Below are 12085 nucleotides of genomic sequence, written 5' to 3'. Positions count from 1 at the left end.
ACCAGACCCTGTGATGCTAGGAACTGTATAAATATATAGAAATAAATGACTGTCTCTTCCCCAAATAGTTTACAATCTGAAAGCAACACTAGAGATGACAATATGTTATACAAACAAGATTCTGTTTGTCTGTAACTTGTGTATTTCAGTGCAGGACCATTTTTAACTAACTGATTTTTTACTTTTAAATGCAATAAGAAAACACAGGGACAAACTGTGACCCCTTTACTCACAATGCTGAGCAAAAATCAATGGGCTGCTCATAGGAGTAAATGTTTACCAGTGTGAGTACAAGGTTCATAATCTGACCCCTAATAATGGCAGCATCATATCAATAAATTATTTATAGAACACTGATCTGACTATTTGATTTTGAACTTTTCAATGATTTGCCTACGAATCAGAATTCCATGCTTCCTAGAAAGAAGAGAAATAATCAATAAATAATAATGAGTAATAAGAGGGAGATATCTTTGTCTGCCAAGTATGTGTAAGAAGAAAGAAATAAGACTAAGATAAAGAAGGACCAGGTGACGCTTAGAGGGAATGGAAGTAATTTTTCTTTATTTGATATTTGTTATGAATTAAAATGCAACTAATGACTTTTATATATTATGTTTTCAAGGGGATGCATATGTTTACAGTATTGTATCTGTAGCTGTATGCGTATCTGAAGTTCACTTTTAACTGTGCTCATTAGTATAATTATTATTATCATGGGCCCCATCCTACTCCCTCTGAAATCAATGGGAGCTGGATAAGGCCCCATTCCTTGTAATTAAGAAACAACATTAAAATACAATGAAAAGGGTTGTTGGGTCTTATTTTTACACTGTTTCAAACTATTGGCCCTCCTGGTTATAGATGCTGGATTACAGCATGAAGAATGTGTTTGAAGCTCTCAAGTGCAATTTGATGCACAAATGTTTATTTCATAAGATCCATTAAACCCCTACTGCATTTCCAAATCAAAGATTTACTATGGACAACAGACAGATTTTGGCATGCAACACAGGTGCTTAGATCTTTTAAGTGCCTGATTCTATCTGGTGGTTAGCATCTACAGCATGATTCCTTGAATCCTCAAGTTTCCTGTATCATGACAATATATATATGATTCAATCCTTGACTTTTACTCATATAGATCACTCTTGTAAGCAGTCTCAGTAAAGTATCCTACTAAGCGTTGGACACTCAATGGGAGCTGAAGGTGCTCAGGACGTTACAGGGTTATGGCTTCTCAGGCTTGCTGTGGGTACCAAGGGTTCTATCCAACAGGATGCTAAGTGTCTGTTTTGACATATTAAATCAAGACTTATTGCCTGGAAAAGAGCTAACTGAATGAGTAAAAGATGCAGGAAGAGGTATATGATCATTCATCAATAATGATAGCTTATTTCTTTAAAATATTACAGGATGTTTTAAAAAAAGATACACATCGTGTTTTAGGGGTGCTCTGGGGCAGAAATACCTGTATTTTGTATATGTCATAAGAATTGGTGATAGTTGGCAGGAGTCATTATCATATTCAGGGACTTTAAAATATCAACAATAAGAAGAAACTAAAATTATTAGAACTAAAGTGAATGTAATACTGTTCAAAGATAACATATTAACAGGACTGAGGTCCTCTGTTTGTCCAAAGAGCAGACAAATCATAGGCAGTAGCCAGGGTTGAATTAAGGTAATCTAGGAACATAACAACATGGGAACCATCTCTGGCCCCAACCCCATGGTGTGGCCTGGTTCCCCACTTGGAGTAGCAGTGGCAGCATGATCCTCTGCCCCTCCCCAAAAGACAGGAGCTGCAGCATGGGGCTCTCTTCTCTCCCTTCTCCAAGGAATGGAAGGAGGATCCCCCTCATTTCACGAACAACCAAGGTCCCTGCTTTTCCTTGGAGAGTCAAAGATAGTGAGGGTTGGGGGAGGGAAGGGGCAGGCAGTACTTAGCTCAGCAACTGGGTTGTACCTGCTTGGGTAGATGGACTGGGCCTGCTGCACTCTTCTTATGGCGTCTCCTGCTGTGATATTGTTGTAGGACTCCCAAGAGAAGTGGGTCTTGGAATTAACACCTATAGACTTGAATGGGCCAGGTCACCCTTTTCTGAGCTATATTCTTATGCTGGCTACAAACTCAGGTAGATGTTCTGTATCCTTTACACTTGGTCACATTTTCAAGATTCTCTTCACAAGCATGAGGATTATAAACTTTATATTTTGGTTGAATGAAAGCAAAGATTCTGAAGAAATCCCATGACCAAAAAGAGTGGGCACCCTAGTTATGGGTCAATAGTGCCTATGTCTTACTCTTAATTCAGCCTAGATGCTAGCGATGAAAACTTTTCTTTCTTATCCACTGCTGATACTCCTTAATCAAACCTGGAGGACTGAGAATGAGAGGAGTTTAGTCTCTATGAACATTTCATTGTTGGAAAGACAGATTAAGCAAAATTCAAAAATTCAGAGAAATTCAGTCTGTGTAAACTTCCAGATATGAAGTTGCTGGACACTCTTCTTTGTTACGAGAGTTTATAATAGTCAAGTGAAATATGTAATAGCTGACACATTTTTTTTCTATCATCTTTGGTCAAATTACTGATTGGATTTCTCTGCTGTTCTAAACTATCTGAAATGTCTTTCTCCTTCAAGCTGTTTGATTCCTTGTTTTCAAATCACTATCTAAATGTTATGCCTAGTCTAAAACCCACAACTGTCACATGACAGCTTTTTTGCTGTTATTTCATTGTAAACAGTTGCACTTTGCTGGCATTATTTCTAAATTAATAGACTCAAAACCAAGACAGTGACATCTTCAAAAATTTAATCTATAAAATAAGTAAAACTTACATATAGAAAAACTGCTGGATTTAGCCACTAATGACCCCATTTATAAAAGAGTAGCATGATAATTATTTTACTAAATTTTATTACTCCATTTTCAAAAAAGCATCTTCTAACATAACAGAATAATCTACTATCGCTTTCCCACTAATTTACACTTAGTAGTGTATTGGGTACAGTGTATTTCTCAATGAAACAAAGCCCATTTAAAATATACCCTTATTAAGCTGTTTCGCTGTTACTTCCCCACAATTGAGTTTTCTGCTTTGCACTGTGCAGAATTTAACTTTTTGTCTTTCATCAACATTTTAGCAATAGTAGTTAAAATAACTTAATCACAATTTTTCAGGGGAAAATTGGAAATAATTAACGACTATTGCTAAAATGTTGATGAAAGACAAACAGTTAAATTCTGCACAGTGCAAAGCAGAAGCACTCACAGTGCCCGGGTCCTGGCCACTGGTCTGGTGGGCTCTGCATTTTAATTTAATTTTAAATGAAGCTTCTTAAAACATTTTAAAACCCTTATTTACTTTACATACAACAATAGTTTAGTTATATATTAAAGATTTATAGAAAGCGACCTTCTAAAAAGGTTAAAATGTATGACTGGCACACGAAACCTTAAATTAGAGTGAATAAATGAAGATTCGGACATGACTTCTGAAAGGTTGCCGACCCCTGGTCTAGATCATGACATCCAGGTCATGTCTAAATCTTCCTTATGAATAACTAGGAATTGCCACTATGAATGACAATAGATAGTCATTGGGCTAGGGTAAGAGACTGAGAAGGATTCTGTAGCCATGTCGTTAGGCCCCTCACCCTGGCTGTGAGAGATCCTGAAGTCTTTACCCAGCCCCACCCTCCCATGGGTGATTAATATTCATAAAAAGAGCTTCAACGGGAGAAATTGAAAATGCTCCCAGCTCAGACTATCCATAGCCCAGTGATAGGGGCTCTTACCTGAGAGATATAAACACATGTTCAAATCCCTTCTCCTCATCAGACAGAGGAGGGAACTGAACTGGGATCTCCTACAGCTTTGATTAATATGCTAAACCCTTGATTACTCCTCCATGTAATAACTTCACAACCTCCTCAGGGGTCCTGACCCCCAGTTTGAGAACCCCTGGTCTGAATTAATTCCCATTTGAACTAGAGCATATCTTTTAGAAAAAAATATTCAACCAAGAATTAAAAATTTCCAGTGATGGAGGATCCACCACAAATCTTAATGTGTTGTTCCAATGGCAACAATCCAATTACCCTTCCTGATAAAAAAAATTGTTCCTCATTTCCAATCTGAACCCATCTATCTTCAACTTCCAACCATTGGATCTTACTATTCCTTTGTCTTCTATATTGAAGAGCCTTCTATTATTAAATTTCTATTTCCCATATAGGTACTTCTAGTCCACAGGTAGTCAATTATATTTTGCCCAGGTCCAAATGTATTGGTCAAGATATAGTCAAGGTCCAGACTCCAGAGAAAATAATTAAAAAAATGATAATAATAAATAAATAAAAATATTCTGAGGTCCATTCTAAAGTGTCTGGTGTTCAGATTTGGCCTATTGACTACCCCATTCTAGTTTATGATCAAGTCACCCCTTAACCTTCTCTATATGTTAAAGGAGTTCAAGAGCATGTTTTCCAACTCTTTGATCATTCTTGTGGGTTTTCTGTAAACCCTTTCTCATTTTTCAACATCCTTCTTGAATTGTGAACACCAATACAGTGTCCATATTGAACCAGTGCAAAATACAAAGATATTATAACCTCCCTACTCCTACTCAAAATTCTCCTGTTTATACATCCCATGGTCACATTAGGCCTTTGGGTGACAGGATTGCACCGGGAACTCAGGTTCTGCTGATTATCCACCATGACTCCCAAGTCTTTTTCAGTCACTTCTTCCCAGGATACTATCTCCTATTGTGTATGTATAACCTACATTCTTTGTTCCTAGAAATATGACTTTACATGTGCCCATATTAAAGGCATGTTCCTTGTTCCCAGTATACCAAGTGATCCAGATCTTTTTGTATAAGTGACCTGTCCTTTTCTCTATTTACCACTCCCCCAATCTTCCAATCTTTGTGTCATCTGAAAACTTTATCAGTGATGATTTTGTTTTCTCCCAGGTCATTGACAAAACGTTAAATAATCTAGGAACACCACTAGAAACAAACCTGCTCAATGATTCCATATCTATAATTACATTTTAAGACCTATCAGTTAGCCATTTTTTAATCAATTTAATGTGTTCCTTGTTGATTTTGTATTGTTCTGGGCATCTTCATATATGTTATAAATTATTCACACAGTGAGCAAATAATTTGTAGCCAATAATTTATTTGCTGAATTTAGCCTACTTTTTTCTGTTGATGAATTTTCCCTGAATAGAACCAATCAGGTTAAGACACTGTAATGAACCAATGTATAATAAGCATAATGAACCAATCAATTAACCTGATTCTTAGAATCCATTTAATGTGGAATCAGGTTTCTAGTGTAAATACTGGTATTTTATGAGTTTAAAAATCAATGTCCATGAATATTCTCTGATATTAGCTTACATTTACTGTTTCTTGGTGAAATTGGCTTTTGCAGTACAGCAGAGCATCAAAGTAATATGTACTTCACATGCAGTACTTATGGGAGTGATTGCATAGGTGGAGAGACCAAGTAGAGTTGTGCATTGCCTAAAGGGTCTTCACAGTGGCCTTGTGTAGACTGACATGTGTGGCATGGGGAAAACACTGGAGATTGAACTTCATTGTGTGTTAAATTACAAACTTAAACCCTTCAACTATATCTGCACTGGAACATGTGCAGTTCCAGGATCAGAGCTTTAGACTTAGTTTATTGACAGGTATTGCATCAAAAACAAATTAATTGCTGAAATCATTCATGTCTATGTGGAATCTTATACTTTTGACTGTGCCATTTTGATCTCAGTGTATGAGCAAATTAAAAATTTGAAATCTATGTGAACTAAAAGAGAGAGAGTTTGCCCAAACTCTTCAAGTTCCTACCAGTTTTCCTACAGATCTAGAGACAAGTTGATAATAAGATGTTAGCCAAGAGTCATTTAATGTAAAGTTGAATCCTGGCAATGTAACTGAAGTGTTGGTGGATAGATTTATAAACATTGGATATGTTTATACACAAAACAAAATTAAAGGGATTCCAAGTTTCCTGATCTTGGAAACTAAGTTAAAATTTGAATTAAGTAGAACAATTATAACCCATAATAATAAAATCATAAATATGGGACAGAGGACTTTTTACCCAGAAGCATCTTCGTCTTTCTAGCAGAATTTAGTCACAGGTTATTGTATAATGAGAAACTGGCACGCTCAAGACTGAAAGATTGATACATTTCTCTTTTCCTTTTGTAAAGGTCAAGACCTTTGAATAGGTTCTTAGAGGTTCTATGGTAATTTGAAATGTCTGTTTTCATACTGATTAATAGTTCACACTGGATGTGCAAAAATAGACTCTGAGACTACACAATAATTCCTGTTTCTGTGTTCACAGTGGCTCATGTTTATACAAGCAACTTACAATTATTGTACACAGTATTTTAATTGATCTTTTCTAAAACAGTCCAAACGGACCGAAAAACTAAATTTTCCACTTGTGCTGACCTGTTTTGTGTATGTGCAGTAATTTTTAAATCTTCAATAATTCTCCACTCAGAACCAACTGAATGTTTGATATGTGCATCCATCCTTCCTATTCATTCCTTAATTGTTTTCTTACCCTAAAGCCCATAAAGCTTAATTTGTTTCTTAATACCTTGACAGTATCTAAATCTGTAAATACTTCAGTGAGGCTATCATGAGTCTGGAAAATAAAGGTACCACACAGTTGCTTATGGTGAGTAAATGACTACAATTTTTATTGATCCAGTTATGCAAAAATTACCCAAACTGCAACTTGAAAGCTAAACCAAACCAATGTAATCTTCCCTATTTCTCCATAGTCATAGTTCCCGCAACCAAAGAAGGCTTCTTTTAAACCTTAAAACTATTTGGATTCAGTCTCAAACTGAAATCCCAAACCTTCTCTCTCCTCAAATTTAGGATCTGACAAGAGGTGTCTCAATTTTGCTTGATGTGGAAGCCCCTTCCCTCTTTCCACCTTTCACATCATATCATGGCTAAACTCACTCTCAGCCCTTTTCTTAGGATTAGGATGAATTAAGGCCACACTGGTACACAGCTTCAATTTTCGATTCCTTCTGCCCATACTTTAGTAGTTGCTCAATATCCGTTCCATGTATGATCCTAATAACTTGGTCAAGCCTATGAAGTGCTTAGAAGAAAGTGAAGGGGAAGAAGAAGGAATAAAAAGCTGCCTTAACTAATTTGCAACAAAGGAAAAATTCTGTCATGAACCCAATTTGACCCAAACATCACATGTCACTTAAATGTTATTGTACTATTAATATAACTGTAATATAAGCAACCCCACCATTCCATCAAACCAGAGCCAAAAAAGAAAATGGGGAGTGGGCACAGGATTCTTGTTCACCATGAAGAGCAGGATTGACTCCCTTTCTGCTAATGGAATCCTATATCCCATAGACTTGTGTTGAGGAAGGAGGTCAATGAGTCATTCAAGTCATATACCCTGCTATCTCAGTAAATATGTGTGATGGCACAGGAAATCAAGCCCCAGGTGCCCCGTCTTTAATGCCTCTCCTCATGGAGCTCAAAGTGTCACCATACTGGATGGCATCCAGGTTTCAGCTATGGCATACCATAGTGTCCTGAGGGGAAAAAAGTATATCAATATTAAATTATTATTTTTGCATGATCTCACAAATAAATGCAATGAGGATGTGAGTATATGCTTGTTAGATGCATAACCTTGGATACTTTATTCTCCTTGATGCATAAAGGCATTGCAGAGACTTTTCTAGGAGTCTGGAATCATCCTGGAAATATCTCCAGAAGACACAAGGGATTTAGGAATTTTGATGGCCAACAATAAGTGAACTTGTAGCCTTGCATGGAATTGCTGTGTACCATCCATTTTCCTTCTGACCTTCCTATAATATATAAGTTGTTCTTGTTTTTATCTGACATTACAGGTGTTCATATTCCACTCTTGTATTTTTAGTTTAAGCTGTACTTGATATGCTGTTCATCATTCAATCTTGTATTTTACTGCAGTCCTTATAACAGAGGTTCCCGTTGTCTTCTTCCGTTTGTAAACCTTGTAGCCTGAAGTTCAAGAGGGGAAGAAACTCTCTGCCCATGTATTGGTGAAGGGGAGGGAAATACAGCTACAAAGAGAGCTTCATTTGAATAACCTTTCTACCTAGAAGTCCTCCAGTAACACTTTGAGTGCCATCATAAATATATACAAACTCAGAATAGGTTGGGTAGTGGAAATGAACAGAGGTGGGAAATGGCATCTACCTCATGGTGAGGACTCAGCTCAAGAATCTATATGCTACTAGTTCCCCTTTACTGAGGATTTTGCATTGTTGAGAGGATTCTGCAGCAAAAAATGATGCACACTGAGGACTTTGCAATAGGAAATGACAGAAAAACAGCTCTTTGGCAGGGTGCAGTGTAGAGAGTGTGCTGCTGGAGGACTGAGGAGTACAAGCGTTATCAGACACCAGGAGGAAGGTCCTGTGGTGAGAATAAAGAAGGTGTTTGGAGGAGGCCATGGGGAAGTAGCCCAGGGAGTTGTAGCTGTCATGCAGCTGTTACATGAGGCACTATAGACAGCTGCAATCCACAGGGCCCTGGCTGGAACCCGGAGTAGAGAGCGAGCCCGGGTTCCCCCCAAACCTCCCAACTCCTGATCAGACACAGGAGGAGTTGACCTGGACTACTACTTCCACTAGAGAGGAAGATCTCTGAGGCATGCAAATCCACCAATAAGCGCAGTATCCACCAAGGTAGAGGAGGAACTTTGTCACAGTGTGTGTGAGGATCTCCACAATCCGCACTTTAGCTGAAAAAGAGCTGCATGCGCCTCACGAGCCACAGGTTGGACATGTCTGTAATAAGCTATAAATCTAGAGTCTCTGTTCATGCCATGATATTTAGTGCCTAGCAAAGTAATGAATTCAAGTTCCCAGGCTTGTCTTTTGAAAATGTTGTGCAGGTTTCCTTTGAGAATGAGGATTGATAGGTCAGATATAGAGTCAATGCTTTGTGAAAAGTGTTCACCCACAGGTGATAGGCTGTTTTTGTCTTTTATCAGTTTCTGTGTGAGTTCATTTGAGAGCACAGTGATTGTCTGGTTTCACCCACATAGTTGTTTTTGGGGAATGTTGTTGTGGTAGGAAGGGGTAGGATCCATGGATCTTGATCACTGTAGCAGTGGAGATATGTCTGCATGCTCTTCATCTGTTGTTCTGGCAGGGTCCAGGCCCGCTTTGAGTTGATGTGTCCTGGTCTGTGGGGAGCTTATTTCTAATGATGAACTTGGGGTACTGGGGATAGAGTAGTCTTGTCACTGGTTAATTGTAGAGGGCCAGGTTTTGTAGTCCTAAATGCATCAACATTCTCATTGAAGTCAATGGGTGTTCAGGTCCTTTAATCTCTTTTAGGTACTTATGTGTCCCCATCATCCTAGTAGATGAGTGACTCACAGTTATTAATGTATATATCCCCATAACATTCCTGTGAGGTAAGGAAGTACTATTATTCCATTTTATAGGTAGGGAATTGAGAGACAAACTAGATCATAGAATCTTAGGGTTAGAAGAGACCTCAGGCGGTCATCTAGTCCAACCCCCTGCTCAAAGCAGGACCAATCCCCAGATTTTTACCCCAGTTCTCCAAATCGCCCCCTCAAGGATTGAACTCACAACCCTGGGTTTAGCAGGCCAATGCTCAAACCACTGAGCTATCCCTCCCACGATGCTCACTTGCCAAGAATCACACAGTTGGTTTGCAGCAAAGCGTGGAATTTAATGCAGGTCTCCCAAATGGGGTATCATTTGAGAAAGGCCAGGAAAAGAACAAATGAAAAAGAAAGCACTCTGTGATGTGATGCTGCCAATACCAGCTCTACATGAACAGGTGCTGCTGTGTGAAGAATCTAAGCATATTAGAAAAGTATTGTTGATGTGGTCTTCCCTCCTTCTCTTGGATACGTTGTAATAAATTGAAAAATTATAGATTTAATTGGTATTCCATCTTGTTTGAGTGGTCTTGGTTTAGTATGGCCTGCACTATGTGACCCCAAATATACAAAAATGGTAAGTCTGAGCCCAAATATTGAGCTTTAAAAATCTTGCAATTTAAATAAATATTTTGATCTTTTAGATTACCTTCTGACTTTTGAGCCATTCCTGTTTGCATTTTCGGGCTTTTTTCCACAATGGTGGGGATTAGAAACTTACTTTGATTTTTAAATGACATCTAAAATGTCTATCTAATCACATGACTCTAAGAGTGGGGATGTTAAGGAAACCCCTAAATAGCACGAGATTTAGGATTAAAAACCTCAGGAGTTGGCATGGTGGAACATGAAAACTGTTTACTGAAAGCTGTGAGAGATTTTGTGTGTGTGTGTGTGTGAATGGATTCTTTGGGGGGAGTCCAAACTAGTGAGTTCTACATGTCTCTCTGAAATCTATACAAGCTATACTTATTCTGATGTGTTCAGAAGACAGTGATTTTCACAGTCACAGTCATCCCCTGCACCCTGTACCCAGGATTCTCCCATTTGGAGCTAATAATTCAAGTGTTTTAGTGTTAGGTAGCTGTTGTGGACAGCCATCATCACTCAGGGCCCAATCCAGTGCCCAGTGAAGTCAAGGAAAATACTCCCATTGACTTCAGTGAATATTGGGACAAAGCCATGAAGAGAGGTTCCACATGCATACTGTTATTTGTAAACCTTTTAACAGAGCGTATACATTTATTCCTTTGTGAGATAATTTTAAGAAGTTTGCTGTTTCTATATGGCCCATATGTTGTAGTAATGCACTGACAAGTGTATTTAAAAGATGTATTCTTTTTCAGGTACATTTTCTATTTCATATTATACTTCCTTTGGGCACAGTAGAAGTTTAGTCTTATGCTTTATTTTTTGTTGATGAGGTTTAATATTTTAGGACATTTTAATTAGAAAGTCTTAGAATTGGGGCACAGAAATTCAATGACTTCTTTTACCATGTCTAGTCCTTTAACAGGTGCTTTAATCTGCTACAGTATACTAAGCAGGAAATAAGAGGAATCTATGTTTTCAGTTCTTACTCTAGCAAAACTCTCCTTGACATTAATAATAATTAAAAAATAAAAAACCCTCTTTCATCCACCAAAAAACAACAACAACAACAAAAAACCTACTGTACATCCAAAAAATTCTAGACAATACTTCTTGTGAATTACTTCCAGTTAGAAAACTGAAACTTTTCTAATAGACAAAGCAACAGTGCAGACAAAGCATTGATCGATGGAAGGACCATTTGTCTTGATTTGGTAAAATTTGCTGCTAAAAGCAAAAAGTAGCTTCTATTGAATCTAAAGTGTCTATATCCGTGGGAATTTCTAGTGGGACTCCTTCAACTTGAACCATGCCAAGATATAGTTTGCAGCCTTGCAGATCCAACCTTCATTGATTTTTTTTTTTGCCAGAGTTTGGCCCATAGGACTAAATTCTGGCAGCTCAAACATAGATGCAAAATACAGGAAAGTGTGCAGGGAAACTGCCCCCTTCATGCACATGTGCCCAGAGGCAGCTGGAATGACTTTGAACTCAAAGGGTGAAATTCACCCATGCGGTGATAGTCTGCAGAAAGCCATGCATAAGCCCTTGTTAAAAATTTAACAAGGACTTAACTGCTGCATATGGGCTTTATGAGGCCCTCTGCAGTGGGAATAGGATAGTGTAGCTTAAAATTTGATCACATCCCCAAGTACAAACAATAGCAGCTGGAGAACAGTTAAAAACCCTTTCAAATGGTGTAGTTTTCCCTTCTGAGCAAGCTTCCCTACTTTCTCCAGAAGTGAAATCTTAGCGCCATTGAAATCAATGGGAATTTTGCCATTCACTCCAATAAAGAGAGGATTTCACCCATTTTGTCTGCTTCTCTTCTCCCAGGCGGAAAGATTCAGACAACTGCCATTAAGGTGCTACTCTTTCACATCCCCTGAAGCATAGAAATGGCTCTCATTTACACAATGGAGCCCAAAATGTTTACAAATAAATTTAAATGAGATATGAAATCTCAGTCTGGAAACACTGAAGTTTTGTG

Source organism: Mauremys mutica, chromosome 5 (assembly GCF_020497125.1).
Source record: "Mauremys mutica isolate MM-2020 ecotype Southern chromosome 5, ASM2049712v1, whole genome shotgun sequence".
NCBI lineage: Eukaryota > Metazoa > Chordata > Testudines > Geoemydidae > Mauremys > Mauremys mutica.
The sequence above is the reverse complement of the archived record's forward strand: the minus strand, read 5'-3'. Positions refer to the sequence as shown.